The sequence below is a fragment of the Pygoscelis adeliae genome, unplaced genomic scaffold (assembly GCF_000699105.1).
Source record: "Pygoscelis adeliae isolate BGI_AS28 unplaced genomic scaffold, ASM69910v1 Scaffold156, whole genome shotgun sequence".
NCBI classification, from domain to species: domain Eukaryota; kingdom Metazoa; phylum Chordata; class Aves; order Sphenisciformes; family Spheniscidae; genus Pygoscelis; species Pygoscelis adeliae.
Genome location: NW_008825016.1, coordinates 2,365,686 through 2,384,395, shown reverse-complemented (window position 1 = coordinate 2,384,395; position 18,710 = coordinate 2,365,686).

Sequence of the window (18,710 nt, the reverse complement as noted above, 5' to 3'; positions counted from 1 at the left end):
TCAAGAAGGGTCAATCAATATTCAGCATTTCAAAATATACATGGAACAAAGCAACTCAGGCCTGCTTAGTTTTATTACAGACAGATTACTGTCTCACTTTGTGAGATGCAAAGGAAACAGAGGACAGGGAAAAAAGCAACCCTCCAGAGTGCATACCCACCAAAATTCCCTAGCGTGGGTTTCTATGCCTATTACTGATCAGTAATGAAGTTTTGAAGAAGATAGTGCTGCATTTATAAACTGTAAAGCTAAATGTTGCACGCTTTGCATAACTTATGTTTCAGAAGCCACTTTTAGCTTTGCCACCTAAAAAAGCTGGCTGGCATCACCACAGAAACATGACTCCTCTTTTCTGCAGAATACAACCTGATGGGAGCTTCAAATAAGCACAATGGGTCTGAGAACCAAACTCAAAGCTGTCACAGAGCGAAAACGCCTCCTGTGTGAATAGAGCTTCAGATTCTTGAAGGAAGAATCACCTCAAAAGGAGAGCAGTATTGTTTCTTCTTCCAGCCTTTTAATGTACCCACAGGCAAAAGACTTCTCTTTCCTACCAAGGCTCTCCCCAGAGCTGAGAGGCAGGAGGACTGCCTGGACCTGCTACTTGAAGACGACTTATGCTGGCAAGCAGAAAAGTAGGTAATCTGACATAAACACCAGCTTTAAAAAGTTCTTGGCACATGTTACTCAGTCAAATTTATGATGTCAAATTAAAGAATGAGCCATCAGACTAATACATACATGTCTGCAAACTCTGAAGGCATCTTGTGTACCTATACAAAAACTTTACCGAAAAACGGAATGAGACCGTGGGGTCCTCAAAAATCAACCACAGAACTTCTGTAATTCTCAGCAGGGCAGGATTTCCCCCACAATTCAAAAGACTGACTCAGGCTAATTACCACCACAAAACAATTCTTCACTAAAAAAAGCAAACACAAAACAAAACAACCCCCCCCCACACACACACACATCTATGGTTTCAAAGAAAACTTGCAGAACTAAAAGTATGTGTAAATTGATGGCCTGAGGGCAGCATGAGTTCTGCTTCAGGTCTACAGAGCTTCTCCAAACAGTACCAACATGTAAACAAGAGTACAAATCTACCGGGGATATATCCTGGTTGCTAGACCATGCTATCACATCTTCATTACTGCCATTACCAGCAATATCTAGATTAAAGCTTGGATGGGCATGCAATCACAACTTAATTTTATTGCAGAGAGATCTGCCAAATTGCTCCTCACTGGTGTCTTCAAAATGAGAGAGCTTGGATAGCAGATGTAGTCTTTTAGTAAGTGGCTGGTAAAGACTCCACGCTTTACGTACAATATGGAGTGGGAGGCTGGTGTGATAACTCACATGAGAAGGTCAAGCAGTGCAAAAGCAGAGGAAGAAACAGGACAAGAGCAGCCAAACCGTAAGAGGAACAACACTGAAAGAGATGCAGAAAGATCTTACGCAATTAGCAATTCCCTGCACAGACAGGGAAGGAAAAATACACACAGAAGAGCTATGCAGGGTTTAGTTTTCTTAATTAAGCTGATGACAAACAACCATTAGTTGTAACAGATTTTTTTAAAGTATTCAGAACAATGTGACAGAAAATAAGGGTTGGCTGGTAATAGCCTAGGTGCAGACATCCGTTCTGGTACACTGAAATTTCAGAGATAATAGATTTAAGGAAATTTATAAGCAATAAAGGAAATGCAGACCATCTACACTAAGTATTACACCAAAAGATCTCAGGTTTTAGTTAAGGTTTTGTATTTGACAGCTTAAACTCTAATCCTGAAAGATAAAATAAAATACTACTGAATTCAAGCCAGTCTTTCAGAAGGGGAAGAATTGTAGAGATTTTTGTTGTTAATTCTGATCCAAGTCAAAGACACAAGAGGAAGAGGTTCAGCGTACAGGGATTCTTCAAATGTCCGACTACATGTTCATTTTGTGATTTTTTCAAAGTTTCTTTCCAAAGCTTCTTTAAAGCTGTGAATACACACAGCATTTGTAGAAAAAGTGGGAGAAGAGTTTTCAAATGAAGATATGAAGAAAGAGGCCTAACTAACAAATCCACAATGTACTAATACTCCTCTTAAACCATTTCAAAATCAGTTTCTATATGGATGGAAATTTGAGGAGTGTATTACCATTCTGACACAGGACACTATGCTTAAAAATTGTTTTGTGTGTAAACAGGTAAAGCTAAAAACTCAAACATCTTTTATTTTATTCCTACCAAAAAAACAGAAGTTGCATTTCAGAAATGTCAAGTTCTTGATCACAGATAAACATTGAGTACATGCTTAATGCTACATATGGTGTTACAGAATTTCAAGAGCAAAGAACAATGTCTTATTGTTGTTGGTTTTTTATTTATACTCCAGAAGTGTTTAAGTGGAGTACAGATATGAACTGAGATTCTGTATTAAAAAAAAAGTTTGCTTAAATTATAAAAAAAAAAAAATCCTTCATCTCAGAAAGAGGAAGATCATTTGAAGATCAATTTCACACACACACACAAAAAAGCCCATTCAGAGAGAAAGAAAGGATATAGTCTGCCCCTCCTAGAAATCTCCCTGAATTTTCAGACAGTTACCCATTGCCCCCCACAAAAGAACATGCTCTCAGCATCAGGAACCCCCCCACCCTGTGTCCATTCATGCTCCTGACCACAACCTCTAACCAGAGAGAGCTGCCCCGTGGCCCGGAGCAGGAACGCGCACACCCAGATCCCAGGAGCGGCTCCTGGCCCTCCTGCCTCCAGCCGGCGAGAACCGCAGCTTCCTGCTTCTTGACTCTCACCAGAAGTTCCATCCTCGTCAAACTGATTTATTAATTAACATAGGCCTAATGAATCGGTATTTTCCAAGAAGGAAAACATTTTTCCACCAGAAGGCTGTGTGACTAAGAACATCAGAATTGTTGGTAATTATAAACACATGTAAAACTGCTGCTTTACATCACTGAATACCATCCCTTCGCCACCACATTTTTATTGCAACTGGAGCGCACAATACATGCCTTCATTCAAGGTCAGAAATGGCAATTAGCTGGCACACAGCAAGTTGAACTGAACCATGGAGATGATCTAACATGGAGGAAACTCACAATCTTATCAAAAGCCTTGGGGTTTCATACCAGTCAAAGAGCGTAAGGGCTGTGCATTGGAAGCGGTTATGAACAATTACTGTATCAAGGTACAACACTTTTTGAAAGAAAAATCTGAGGAAAGGATTTAGTAGAGTAACATGATTTCCCCTGTGAACTCTCTCTTATAGCTACAGGAAGACAGAATTAATTTTAACAAATTCTACCAGCTAAGCAACTACTGTGAAAAAATATTGATCATTCTAATTATTTACCTCAGAAGTAGGTTCCCCCCCCTTTCTATATAAAGAAAAATTCAAAATTGTCTTTTGATTCTGAAGAAAATTCACAAAACATGTAAGTTTACATGAACACAACTAATCTCAGTAAGGAACTACCTTATTAGTTTGCCCTTCGCAAGGAGGAGATGTTTTTTCTAACCAAAACCTGACACAAATTCCCCAAATATCTTTTCTGCATTTAAAAAGTTTTCATAGAGTCTCCAGAATTAAAAATAACCCTGGTACAAATATCTCCAGTGATGCTTCCTCAGCTTTTACTAACTAACAAAAGCTTAAGAAATCTACTCATCAAGCACAATCAATACAGAACCTTTTAAGGAGACACAGCATATATAAAAATAACAGTTCAACAATACGTAAGAATTAAGTTCAGGCATTAAAGCCTGAAAGAGAGGTTTAGGCACAAAAAGGGTTGGCGATGAAGGACTGAAAACGGTAACAGAGTTGCCAGTAGCAAAAGGATGCTCAGTACTTCTTAGCATCTCCCAGAATAAACAGCAGCACATAATTTTTTTTTCTGAAATTAGTACGTATTTTGAAACATAAATTACATCTACACCTTGCTGCATTAGGATGATGGCTCAGAAATAAGCATGCAATCCCTCCAGCAGAATTTACTTCAAAGCCTCCCCCCTCTGCCTACAGAGCTCGGCAACAGATAAAATTGAGAATGTGGTTTTCATTCATTTCTTCCAGGCACTCTAAAATTCACACATGCACCTCGGAGTGCCTTGAAATCTGGTGTGCCATATGGCAGTGCATTTGTCATTTCCAGAAATATGTTGAATGTGGGTTCCAGAGATATAAAGCCCAATAAAAAAAAAAATACTCCTGAAGACAACAGATTCTGCCCAAACGCCACCAACTTTATACTAGGTGCAACTGGAGAGCCTGGGCTTTGATCAGGCTTCAAAGAACCTCTTCATTCGCCCCAGAAAAATAAATCTGATCCCTTAGCTTGTGGAGTCTTATTTACCTACTGTTTTGCAACTCTGTGAAGTTATTTACACTTGCCTTAAGTGAGACTGAAGTAGAAATAATACGTCAACATCAATACTAGAATTATACAAACACGTTGCACTTGGAGCACAAAGTAAATGATTTACAAGCTGCAAAACAGTGGAGAATCAGGATCAAGAGTTTTACGGTTATTTCAGTGTGAATGAACTGAAGAAGAAATAATTACTTCTTCCCATTCCTGCATACAAAGTTTAATGGTGCACGTTACGAAATAACATTCAAAAAAATAACAGAACAATTAGCAAATGGATTTTTTTTTTAAACCTGAAAAAGAAATAAGGCTCTCCTGCTGGCTGAAATAATCACACAGTCTCCAAACTCAGCAAATTAGAGCAAGATTTCAAAAAAAAAATTGGCAGAGCTGAGCTAAACAACTTGCTGTTGCCAAAATGAGCAAGTCCTGTACCATAGGTAGAAAGCAACTAATTCATCCTTCTACTACAATTTCTACTTTCCAGGGATGTCTACTTTCCACTATTTGCAATCTGTGATGAAATGATTCTTCTTCTTTTTCTAAGAAAGAAAACACAGATTAGCAAGCAGCAATCAAATGACATTACATGACCGGAACAACTTTCCTCCTTGCCTTTTTTCTTTCAAGGCTGGCATCACAGATCATGGTATTTTCCGACACAGATACAGAGACACGGAGAATCATTCACTTTTTTGCTGGCACGCTCAGTTTTACCTTCTTCTCTTTTCTCCTCATGTTGCCTCTTGAAACTAAGTTATCTTAGCACACATCTTTTTACCCCAAGGATGAAAATTAATAGCAAGTAATAACGCTGTTGACAAGAACTGCTTTGGGGGTGGTACTTTGTTTTGAAACACACACAGAAATCAAGAAAAAAAAATCTTACTCCAGAGAGGTGGATCCTAGAGTCTCTGAAGAACTTCCCGTGTGCATACGCCATAGCAAAATTTGGTTTGGAGACAGTGTACGTATATTGTTTATCCAGAATGGGGAGGTGACTGGAAAGACGGCAAGGAAGCACAGGTGATTCTGTAATCAAGAGTCTAATCCAGACCTACTGCAAGGCTTCTATGTATAAGGAAGAAAAATCAAGAGCATGTCCACCCTCACTGGGAGAGAATACTTGCAAGCACCTAAAACAACTTATGGCAGCATCAACTGGGATATTTAACATAGCACAGACATTGTTCCACTATACTCATCAATCATGTTCATCCAAGACCAGGACCCATTCAGCTGCTCCAGCTGATGAGTGTTTCAGCTATCCAGAGACAAGACTACCACATATCTGCCACTCACATCTCCTAATGATGACAGCGTATCTGCTGCTGCTAGAGGCAGCGGGCTTTGAGAAAGCCAGGACTTTTTCCCCAGACGTAAAAAGCACAGAGCTGCCAGCCGCTGGTGTTGCCATCTAGGGAAGCTATTCCTAGAAAAGCAAGAAAAATGTCTTTCCAGCTCAGCCCACACAATGCAGAAACTAAAGCAAGCAGAAGAGTCCTCTGTAATAAAAGAGGTGAAGAAAATCCCCATGTCTGGTGAGATTTAGATTGATGAGCAAATCTCTCCGCCCTCCCTAGCCAATACCTGGGCTTTTTAGGTATACTGAGCTTGTGGGTGGGATGAAAAGCCGCTTTTCACATACTACAGCAAAATTTTATTGTGCCCAGAAGACAAATAAAGTATGCCAAATTTCCTGAACATTTTAAAATTCATTGCAAGGAGGAATAAAAACAAACAAAACCCCTAGAAAATCTGCACTTTACAGAACTTTCTGTATGTTTTGCAGGTTGCATGGAAACCACCTGCTGATGATGCCAGAACAATTCAAGAAGAACCCAAGTCCGTGTTTGACAGGTCCAGACCTGCTGCAAAGAAAGGAAAATCCCACGTGGGAAGCCTAAACGAGAGAATGACTTCAGCGTGATATATGCAAGTGTTTCTGCATAATACAGAATACATTTCTTCTTTAATTATTCTTACAATAAAATGTATTGGCCATCAGTTTGAAATTCAACTTTTACCATATTCTTAATTGTAGGTCTGGAAAACGGAAAAGTCGTCATCTGTTGAAGTTGCACACACTCCGCCATCCTCCCACAGCTACTACTACACTGGCAACAAGCTATCCTAGACAGACAAAAGTATCCAGAATAGCAGTTCTCACATTGTTACAACTGAAACGCTACAGAGACAAGAAGGGATTCTCAACTATGCGTACGCTTCTTTTAATCACAGTTTTCTTCTCCACATATGTGCTTTTCTTGCCAAAGTCCCCAGTCTAAGCCTCGGAAAAGTTAACTAAACATATTCATAAGTGGCTTGAGTATCATAACTCAGTTGATTAAGTATTTGGCAGAGTTCACCTGGTGGCTTTGAACTGGAGCAGAGGACCAAACCTGAGCTCTGCAGGTAGTAATATAGACCTTGGGGATCTATCATTAAAATGGTAACAATCCTTAACAAGCTGAAGCAAAGCCAAAAGATTCGAGATGGGAAATGAAGCTATAAGCAGTAAGAACGTAAAAGTTTACTTCCTGTACCCAAGTTTAGCAAACTATTAACAACATCAAGGCATGCGCCAGTAAAGCTATTTTCCTTTCTTACTTACAGATTTAGCCTTTAAGGTGTTCTATGCACTTTTTCAAGCTCTCGCTGCGTATTTTAATTTTATACTTAAAGATTTTCCTGCATTCCGAGACAATTCTTATTATTTTGCTTTGATGCTTTTTTTCTTGGATGTTTTCCAGATGAAGCTCTATAATTGAAGTTCAGCAGAAAAACGATCAGAGCACTACATTTCAATAACAGAAGCACTGAAAATGTGGCCTTCAGTGTATTAAACTCATTGCTGGAAGCTACATATGAAAATATATTACCCATCTCAGAAAACTCTCCATTGTTATAATTTGGTCATTTCACACACCAGTGATCAATCTCAGCGGAGCACATTCTGTAAGTCCACACATAATGATAAAAAATTAGACGTACCAGAGAAAAATTAAAGCACTTCCTTCGTGAACAAGTTTATTCACCTAGTGATTTTATATTTAAAAAAAATCACTTTTCTACTGCTTCTTGGTATGAAGCTAAACAAGCTGAAGATATATAAATTGTTGGTTAAAAGGGTCAATGACTCAGCAACGTGCACTATGTCCATTTTGCAGCGAAAGCTGGTAGGCACAAAAAAAAATCAGCTTTAAAAAGCAATCTTAGAAGTATGCTCAAATGAAACTTTTTTTAAAAAAAAGCTATATACACATTCAATGCTACTAACTGTAAATCATGCATCCCTTGCCTAACTCTCCCTAAACTCAGGATTTCTATTCTCCAACTCACTTTCCTTTACCTACCCTTAGAAATTTAAAAGTTCCAGATTGGTGTTGCATATAAAAGCCTCAGAATCAGCGATTGTCACAAAGTGTATTACAGCACATACACAAGCCAGAAACCCCGCGCTACATTTCAGTACAGAAGAACAGAGATTTTTCATAACAGCAACACTCTGGAGAAATATTACTAAGAAGAGAATATCCAGCTACTGGAAAACAGAAAAACCTAAGTAAGATTGCTGCTGCTGTTCCCCCAACTCCCTGTCGCACTGAGATCCAGCGCTGGACCTCATCACACATTTCTCGCTACAGCAGCTCTCCCTCTCCCATGATAAAGAGTGGACAAGCAGGAGGAGGATGCTGCATAGGGAAGGAAAGTACAGTGTTATTTTTATACAATTCATTTTAGCCGAAAGCCAGTTCACACTGGTAAATCCTACTCCGATTTGGACCACAGCGATAGTCATAAATTCAGTTCAGATTTAACAAATCATTCCCAAATACCAGGTTGCAGGCATACACATATGTAGGTAGGAAATGAAAACACGATATTCAACGGAATAACCTGTAAGGCACCGTGTACTTACTCCCAGTCTGAGCAGATAAAGCAAGAAGACAACCTCATTTCTGTGACTGGTGTGTGACCACATGCTTAGAATAGCGAGCCAACAAAACAAGAACAAAAATATCTCCATCCAAATCCTATTCACAGCTGTTAATTTAATGGAAAGACTCTTTCGGCATGAAGAATACATGAGTAATAGCCTCCACAGCAACTTTTTTAACAGCAGACTGTTAAACAAGGGGCTTCATAACACAGCAGCTGGATGCCATTCAGCTACCTGACAGCCTCTAAGTCGCTTGGAAAAAGTGAATTAATCGGAAGACGTGTATTTCTAAGGCAATGACCAGTGCTTCCCTGGTACTGCAAAGGGAGCAGAAGGGAGATGGGGGGAAGAAGGTGGGTTCGGATGCTTTGAAAGAGGGATTAGAGCGAGGGGCTGCGTGATTCAAGATAATGTGTGATGATCACTCTCAAACAGCAGCTGCAGGAACGTACAGACTTCTCCACAGGATGGTTACACACCACAGCATTCATTTTAGCCTTTCGTAAATTTACAATATTTTAAGACAATTGCATTGAAAATGATACAAAAACAACGTAAAACATTCACGACTTTTCTCAATGTGAAAATGCTTCTTTTTATTTACTGAAACACATTTATTGACTGAAACACGTGGGAGCCCACCCCAATACCCTAATGCAATGCCAGAACATACTCATGGAAGAAGAAAGCTTAAAACAATTATACAGAATTGTTGTATGCAAGGGTTCAAAAGAGTGGATAATCTGTCCTCATTTCAGAAACCCCATCAACTGTATTTTTGAACATCACTTTTAACTGCAATGTTTCAGTCAAATCTTGTCATTTTATTCCCAAATAAGTGTAATCATGCTAGACAGGATACAGGGTTTTTTTTATTTTTAAGTTTTATCTAATTTTTTTTTTAATTGCTGAAATACTTCTGCCATACAAATGGATTACAGACAACCCAAAAACATAACCACTCACAATCAAGGCTATTCCCAATCCTAACTATGTACAAAACACTGCAAAATGGAAAAGGAGGAAGGAAAAAGACTAACAAAGCCACAAAGCAGAGGTGATCACTGTCTGTTTAGATAACACAACAATCAAGGTATGTGCCAGCTAAATTGAAGTTTTTCTAGAATGAAGTTCAAATATTTACAAACTTTGTAAAATAAAATGGTATTTCCCTAAGAAAATCAAAAGGCGCATCTGCACAATCACCAGAACTATGAATTATATTGATACAAGGTGCAAGTATTCTTACCGGGTTTCGGGTTTTGACTGTTGTTGGGTTTTTTGGGGTTGGGTTTGTTGGGGTTTTCTTACATCCAGTAGGCACCACAATTTCAGAAGGACAGTGCCAGCAGTTTACACAACCCATTGAAATCCCGCTGCTTAACACCAGGGGTGGCGTCTTGCAAGCTGGGCACATCCCTTACGTGCAAAAACCCAGTCCCAGGAAAACGGGGCAGAAGCGAGAGCCGAGGGCTGCTGCCGGTCAGGCCGGCAGAGCTGACCAGCGAGGTGGCAGAGGGAGGTCACAGCTCTCGGCTGCCAGCACTGCCCAGGCAGACACAGCACGGGCTCACCTGCAGGCAGGACGGCACTGCCTGAGGGCTGGGGCTTGAACGGCAACACCTGATTCCGCCCCCCCCCAGCTGGGATGAGAGCCAACGGGTGGACATGATTGAAGCTGTTTGATACTGCATTTTGTCGTCTTGGGTTTTGAGCTGCTCACAGTTTAGGAGCCCTGCCCTGCACTTTTACCAACACCTCCCCACATGGCTGCAGAGCACAGGAGACCTGGGGGACATGGAGCCCTTCCCTCATTGCTCATCCTCACCAGCTCCTTTGCCAAACACGTTCAGTTCATGCATTGAAAAACAATTTCTAAACTGCCATATGCACCTGGAATTAGCAACGCCAAGCTGTTCTCTACATAATCAACAAGAAAAAGGCTTTACGATCACAAGTTAGTTGATGATTACCTTGCTGATCTAGGGTCTATATATAGAGAGACTCCTTCTAGGTTTTTCTGGAACTCAAGTGACTTGATAATACAGCAACAGGTGCTCTACCTCAACCATCAGAAAAATTATCTTCTCTCTAGTGTAACTCCACCTTGACTCACCTGCATTTATGATTCGCTGACATCAGACTCAGGATTGCTATCTTTGAAGAATGAAGCATTTAAAATTTTACTATCTGCTTAGCAAGCACAGTATAATCTCCTGAATACCAAGCTGCTTCTAATGCTATGTACACTTAGTAATGGTATGTATGTCATTGCTGCAGAAGAGCAAGGCAATGTCCATTAATTCAGATTGCAGTTATGTATGGTATCTTCTTTTAACCACGAGTATGTCACTTATATTATCTCAAAGGAATCCAAATGACCGACTACTTAACCGCTAAAATTATCCATCCGGAAAGAAGGAAAAAAAAGAAAAAAAATCAAAGAACAGCACAGATAAATCACAAGGATAAGCTGAAAAGACTTTTATCATAGAAGATTGAAGCTAAGTCTAGTTGCACCATTAAACAATGTATTATAGTTAAAACATTGGCGGAGAAGAGTTTTAAAAATTGTTTGTTTCAATGATCTGCAGTAATATCTTCAAACCTCAATTCCTCCAAAACAGACATTATAACCCTCAACGCATTCAAGGGCTTTTCTTGCATTGCATTTTATTTTTTCCTTTTTTCTGCTTTCATACAGTCTGGTTTTCTCTTTTAAATTTTATGTTTCCATATTTTAAAATTAAACACCAAACTAAATCATCCCTTGTTTTGCCCATGAGGAACTAACTTCCTTTTTCCATCAACTTAAGCAGGCATTATATCAAGCACTGCCTGATCCACTCCTGTTCTTTAACATCTCAGTATTACCATTCATTAAACAACGCTGAGCTACTAGCACTCCCACTGGCTTTATGGGACTGCTGATAGAGTAATGTAATACCCAATGTATAGGTGTAAAGTCTATCTGTAAAAATAAGCTGGCTATGTGACACTGCAGGCAGAAGTTCAACATGTAATTTAACATACATGTCATGACAAGTTAAAGAATGTATAACTAAAAAAGAGTTGACCTGCAACGTAGTTGTGGTTCTTGTCTTGAAAGAGACATACTTATGGCTCAGCTTCGTGTTTTGTAAATAAGAGACATTCATTCCAACAGGACCACTAGAGGTATTAAGCACATGCTTGCATTTTCACAGGGCCACAGCAGGAAAAGATGGGATATAAAACAAAGAACGAACATTTTGGCGAAGCCAAGATGTTACATCTTCCTGACGTTCCAGAGAGGTGAAAGGAATATCTGAACAAAATAAACATCCAGAATCTCCCATCAGCAAAACCAGAAAAGATCCTAAAGGAATACAACCATCAGTATTACAAGACAGGACTAACAGCAGAAGACACACACTGCCACAATAACAACATAACACAGCCTTTAATAGTTTTCTGTCATAGGAGGTCTATAACATTTCAGTTCATTATGATTCCCCATGCATCCCTTAAGAGCCTCAGAGCTCATAAAAATGATGTGTCATATTTTGATACTTGTGCTAAACACAAGCTTTATTATTACCTGTGTTTAAACCCAATACAATCCACACAGTTCTCACTGAGATATCTGATTAAATTTCTAATATTCATGAACTAGAATTTTAATATTGAATGCTCAAAATGATTTAAGTCTTTTGATGCAATAGAACATAAGTCATTCAGTGTCAAGTGGAAGGCAGATCCTTTATTACAGCATTAATTATTTGGGTATTAGCATTAATTTCTTTCTCTATTTAAATTAAATGGAATTCAAAACAGTGTGAATTTATGAATAGTCCACAATATAATTTTTTCTATATTATCCCTGCAGCACTAGCAGAAAGACTGCCTACAGACCTGGAAATGTAAAGGAAGGAGACTGATCATCAATTTTTCTTTTAATCTTTTTTCTGAAAGACAGGAAAGGTGAAGCTCAATGCGTTTATACTCTAAAAGGCTTGCACTCTTTTCTGATGTAAAAATATGTGTCTTTATACCTATAAACACCATCTACATATTTTTGTATTCAACATGCAATGATTAAAGGGAAAACACATTTAAGCAAGATATACCGTAGCCAATTTCTTTTATGACTGGAACAAAAACATTCTTAATTAAAACCACAAAGCTGCAAAAATAACAGGGACTTTTACAAAATTTCAGTACTCGCTGGGAAAAACGTTATGTCTTAACTTACATTTCCAAAGTTGTTACGTCCACAGGATTTCAAGGAGTTCTGGTAGGAAGGAGTAATTAAGGATACAAACATGGTACCTTTTTTCCAGCAGTTAAATGGTACCAATTTTTAATTCACTTATGTTACAGGTATAGCCAGACAGTATTGCTAATAAAAATAATTCACAACTCAAAATAAATAAATACACTACCACTCATGCAAACTGCTGTTTGCAGATCATCTGAGTCAGAGTTACCAGAACACTAGATACTGAAGGACCGTAACCCAGCATAATTTACAGGTTTCTATCCAACTTTACAAGACTTCTGCAGTCTGGTTAAACCAGAAACAGCTGTCCAACTGAAACTGCAACTTCACAAATAAACAACAGCCAAGGCTAAAAATAAGACAAACAAACCATCTGTGCCACTGCCCCTGTTCGCAGCCCATCTATACAGGTGTCGGCTCCCGTCCTGCCCTCCACAGCAGAACTAACATGGGGTGTCTGTATCATCACTGACTGATACCACTAACACAAAATGAAATTTCAGTGCATAAAGTGCCCACTTCCAACCTAAAAAATACTCAACACTTGTCCTTCTGGTTTTGTTGAAGTTCTCACTAAAAACACTGAAAGCATCCAAAACATGCACATCTTTAAAGTCACTGGATGAAGTCCAACTACCTTTTTTTTTTTTCTTCTGCTAATCTAGCAAACAAACTTTCAATCTAAAATTACCAATTAGTTTTTCAACAAACACTACATCTATTTAAAACAAAACAAACAAAAACCCAATTGTTTTTCCACCTGAACTCAAAACCAAGAAAAAGCCTACAGTGAGTTTTGCTAAGCCAGGTGGCAGCGTGCATTTGCAGCAGCCCAAGTCTCCTGTGGTGGAATCCAGAATCCTTGACATGTCGTCATGCAAGATCTGTCAAATTTGATAACACTCAGTGCGTACCTGGAGGGACACCATCCATTCAGGGAAATGAACATGTGATTTATTGTCATGACAGCTATCAAAATTCAGCCCGAGAACATATCATACAGCCACGTATCTCTCCTTCTGCATTAAAAGGTTGAAAAATACTTTCCTTGTCGTCACCCAAAACATCATTGGGATGTCAACTAAGAAGTCGACTCCCTTGGAGCAGCGGTAGCCCAGGATGGCACTGGGAGCAAAGTCCAACACACAACGAACATGGAAGAAAACAGGTGTGATGAATACACTGCTACTGTAGGAACAGGAAGGAAAAACCTTGCAGCCATCCTACGCTATGCTGAAGGTGTTCCTATTGCATTAAAACCAAGAGGTCACTCTGATCGATGCTTGGGACTCCTCTCCTCTGGTATCAGTGCCAGGGTTTGCTAAACAGGAGGCTTAATTTGTTGCTGTTTCTTGAAATGTTTTATTAGTCCAGAATGCCCTAAACAAATTCAGAGTAATACACCAATTTAACTCTCCAATGTAGACTAAGTTTTAACAGGATTTAGCTTTCCTCTTCCCTCCTAAACCTGTGAAGGGACTACTCATGAAGTGCTTTATTTTACTACATAGTTAACTAAAAACTTCATTGGTATACAGAAAGGATTATCTCAGCCAACTTAAACTTGACAAGAAGGACGAGTCAGAAAATCCCAATACATTTAATTTATAGTTTGTATGCTTAATGAACACCACCATTCCTTTCTAAACCTTCCCACTCTGCAAGGATCTATTCTCATTTTGAAGGAAAGGTTCTAAAACAGTGTTTAACGACTTTTTAAAAATAATATAAATAAGGACAATAGAGTTAAATCAGAAGAGAAAGGGACTAATTTTTTTTTTAAACAGCTTACTTTTATTTTCTTAAAAATAAAAAGCATAATTATTTTTAAATACTGCACTGCTAGCAGAACCCAGAATCTCACCCCAGCATGAGCAGAAAGCACCTGCTTTTGCTAACCCTCCTCCCATTCTCCTGCAGGGTCTGACGGCTCCTCTGTATTTGCATGGGGCTGGATCCAGCGTAACCTGAAAGGCGGCCGAGAGACGGCACTCAGCTAAAAGCAGCTTCTCACACCGTAAGAGGACGTGACCCAGCTCACCTGCGTCAGGAAGAGCATCTGCAGCCTCTAGCCTCTCGCTTAAACTTCGGTATCCTCTTTCACACCTTGTCCCTTTTCCTTATTAAGGCCCTCACAAATACTCTGATCATTTCTAGAACTCAGAAACGTTAAATGGCTCAGAAGGCTAAAATCTGCCTTTCTACCAAAGAAGTAAGAATATGAAGGCCTGCTCATATATTTTTCGTTATTGATTCATTTTGGCTAAACAGTCCAGCCCTGGCACAGCAAATGCTGTCCACACCACTTCCAAGGACCCCATGTTAGACACCTGCTGAAGCGACAGAAGAAGAAAGCGCCCTACCTATCAAAACAGCACAACCTGCTGAAACATGACGGTAATGAGTTACCATCCAATTATACTTTTTTTTTTAAAAATTAAAAACCTTCTTGGCAACAAAGTTTATATTTCATTTGCTTAAAAAAAAAAAAAAAGGGAGGTTGCCTGAGAAAGTTACTGCCTGATTTTGTAAACATACTAAATATACCAGGTTTTGCCTAATAAAGTTTCAGCTATACTCTAGCTGTGGTATATCTCACTACCTGTTTTCACATCTATTTCTACAGTTGTGTGTACTCTGCAGACAATAACTTAGATGAGTTGAGGAAAACTGGATCAGGTTTCTTCAGCCTAGATTAAAAACACACCTGGACTGCATTTTATTTTGCATCTGTATTTTGTCGTGTTTGTAAGACAGAAGCAACATTTTTGAGAATTCAGGTATCTACCAAGAGTCCCAGCACGTTCACCCCACTGTCTGCTTCACAGAATAATCAATATTAGTTACATGTCACCATATTAATACTTGTCAGTGAGATCAGGACCAAAACCAGCACAATAAACCTACAGAGGAAAAAAGCCTCTAAGCCACGAAGTTTGTTTCTGCGACTTCGAACAAATACTGCCTATACCAGCAGGTCTGAGCTTCCACTGTAACGGATGTTTTTCTCAGCACGAGTATTTCTAAAACTTTACTGACACTTTACTGGTTATTGTGCATAGCTGCAATAATTGAAAATGCAACGGGTTGCTATTCTCTAATCAAGATTTATTCCTCCGCACCTGAATTCTTAAAATTTACAATACTCTATTAAAGCTTAAAAACATACACGGCCAGGCCACCTCACTGCACACAAAGTTATCTATGCTAGTTTTAAAAAAAATGAACTCACTTCATTAATGGTGAGAAACAAATTCATTTGTTGTGTCACATATATTTAATGGAATATAAAAATATATATTTCATATTTCAATGCACCTCCAATTTACTCATTTCATTAGCATTTATGAAACAATCAGGACTCCTTACGATGGGGAAAAAGATTACTCCAAGAAAAAAAAAAAAACAACTTAACACTTGAAAGAGTTACTTTACCCACCACTGAACAGAGCAACGGTTTAATTGGGCAGAACACTGACGCTACGTTATTATGAGGAAACTAATGGGCCTAATTGAATCGGCAAGAAAAATTTAAATGGAACTACCTAAAATAGAAATGTGCCTAGGATACCTGGGCCGACATTCATAAACTTGCAAAGCAAAACAAACAGAAAAGTCATTTTTCAAAAGGTGTAAGTTACCAGGATCTCACGTAGTACATTTTTTCAGAAGACTGGACAATGGTGCACTGGTTAAATGAATAGTGCAGCCCTCACTTATACGCTTTAAGAGGAAGAAACAACACTATTTCCCACATTACGAGCACCATCCCAGTTCTCTCTGAAGGTCTTCCACTCCAGGAACTAATAAGGATTCTTGACTTTCACTCTGTGGAAACTATTGTTCTGCAACATTTCTGTATACCTAGTAAATACAAGGATAAAGCGTATTGCCCTTAAGTTTATTATTTCAGTAGAAGTAGAAAGCAGCTTTCCTGCAGAGCGCCTCAACTCTCCGCCTCTTCAACACGCCAGATGACCTACTTCAGGGGAGCAGGGTGTCCAGTGACGAGTGCCCAGCACCTTACCCGGGGTCTGACTAAACCAACCGAAACACGGTAGCATCTGGTTTCACAGACAGTTTTCAGCTATCTAAAAACTCCTTCAAAAATCTACAGTAATTCCCCACCAGCAATCCCCCTTCCTCAAAACAAAGGGGGTGGGGGGGTGGAGGGGAATACCCACGGCTTAGAAACCATCGGTCCCTCGATGCAAACAGGAAATATTTTCTAGAACATACGCTTCGGATTCAAAGATGCCTTGGTTTTGATTTCAAACCTGCAGCAAGTAAACTGATACAGCACCTGTCTCCGTGAGTCTGGAAGCAGCTTTTTTGCTCAAGGAGCATGAAAAACACAGATACTCCAGGTAGTTTTGCTGCTGCTCAAGACCATGACCAGCAAACAAAGCTATCTGGGCATCATTTTTTGAGTTGCTCGTGTTATAGTTTCTACTGAGGAAAGCCACGAGCGCCGCAAAGGAGTAATGTACCAACAGCAACACAAGGTACAAAAAACAAAGGCTGGAAAAGAAGCAGACGCCGTTGACCTTGTCCCTCTTCTTTAGCAGGCAGAAGACGCGAGGTGACACATAAGAAAGCAAATACCTTTCCTTACGCTCCCATACAGCTAGCCAGGAAACTATAGAAGAAAAGAGAGGAAGGGGAGATAAGAAGTTCCCTTTCCACTGCAGTAACAAGCCAAAGGCTGACGTTTTTAATTTATCATATATTCAGTAGCAAGGATGTAATAAAAAGGACCATCCAGACAATCAAGGACTAACTCTGCTGTTGGTTTTGGAAAAACACAGCAAAAGGGGTTTTGTGTGTCATTATATCATAACAGCAATCGGAAACGTCATCTGGTAGAAGTAAAAGGCCAATACAACACCTAATGTTGCAATGACAGAACAACAGCAACGAGAGCTAACATCATAATGAGTCTGTATCTGTTTCACAGCCTATATAAAAATATTTGCTAATTACAGTCTTGATCTTTGTGGTGCAGGTGCCTTCTATCTCTACATTTATTCACTGTTCCCCAAAGTGACATCTTCTGTCAAAGTCTCAAGAAGCAAGACAGTTATGAAGACAAAGCGATCTGCTTAACTGCTTAAACCGACTTGGGTCAGACAGAGGATTTCATTTTCCAGAGTTGTGAAATCAGCATTTCTAAGAAGCAACAACATTATTTTACTTCAGAAATTATAATCCTGGAAATTAAAGCACGGTACCTTTAACATCATCTACGTGGTGCTGACTGCTTCAGATTCCTAAAAAGCAGTGGCAAAACAAGTACTTTCAAACAGGAATTCTTCATAAGCTCCTGCCCAGTGAGCCCTTTCAAATTCCTCCATATTAAGTTACCAGTCCAAACTCTCGATGATACAAACCACGCATGGTTAGGCCATGAAAATTTGTTTTTACAAAGGGCACTACCACGTTTCATGAAAGAGAAGTCTAATTCTCCTACGCTGAGCCACTACAACAGTAGCGGTATGTTCCACAGAGACAAATATTGCTTCACAGCAAGGGGAAGAAACGTGGTTCAGCTAAAGAACGCTTTGAATTCTTGCCGAGGTTCAGTCAGCATTCAAGTTTTGAAGTAACAAAAGAACAAGACACTTCTGAGTTGGATGCTACATGGAATTCACGGAATAACCCTGATACACGCAGAGGGCCACACGCACTGTAAAAAAACCAACAGTGGGAGACGTTAACATAGGAACTAGAGTCGAGAGGCACTCACGATTAGCCAGTCGCAGGTCAGACCTGAATTACAAACCTGAATCCCGATCTGACAACTTTATCTGAGGTGGGCCACGGTGCCCAGCCTGCCAACAAGGGGTATCTGTTAGTGTGGGCACGTTTTAAATTAAAAGCAGGACAGAAAGACTTAGAAACTTAAGTAATCTTCCTCCCGAAACACCCAGGGACGCGCTTTACTGAGCAGTCAGTACACGAGGTATCATTTTACCTTTTTCTTTTTTTTTTTTTTTGCTTTACGTCCTTTACCTACATTGGCATCGACCGGGGGCACATGGCACCGCGCTCCTCAAGAAAACCCCCGGCTTCAGCCCTACTAAGTCGAAAATGGAAAGAAAGAAGAAGAAAGAAAAGGGGGCC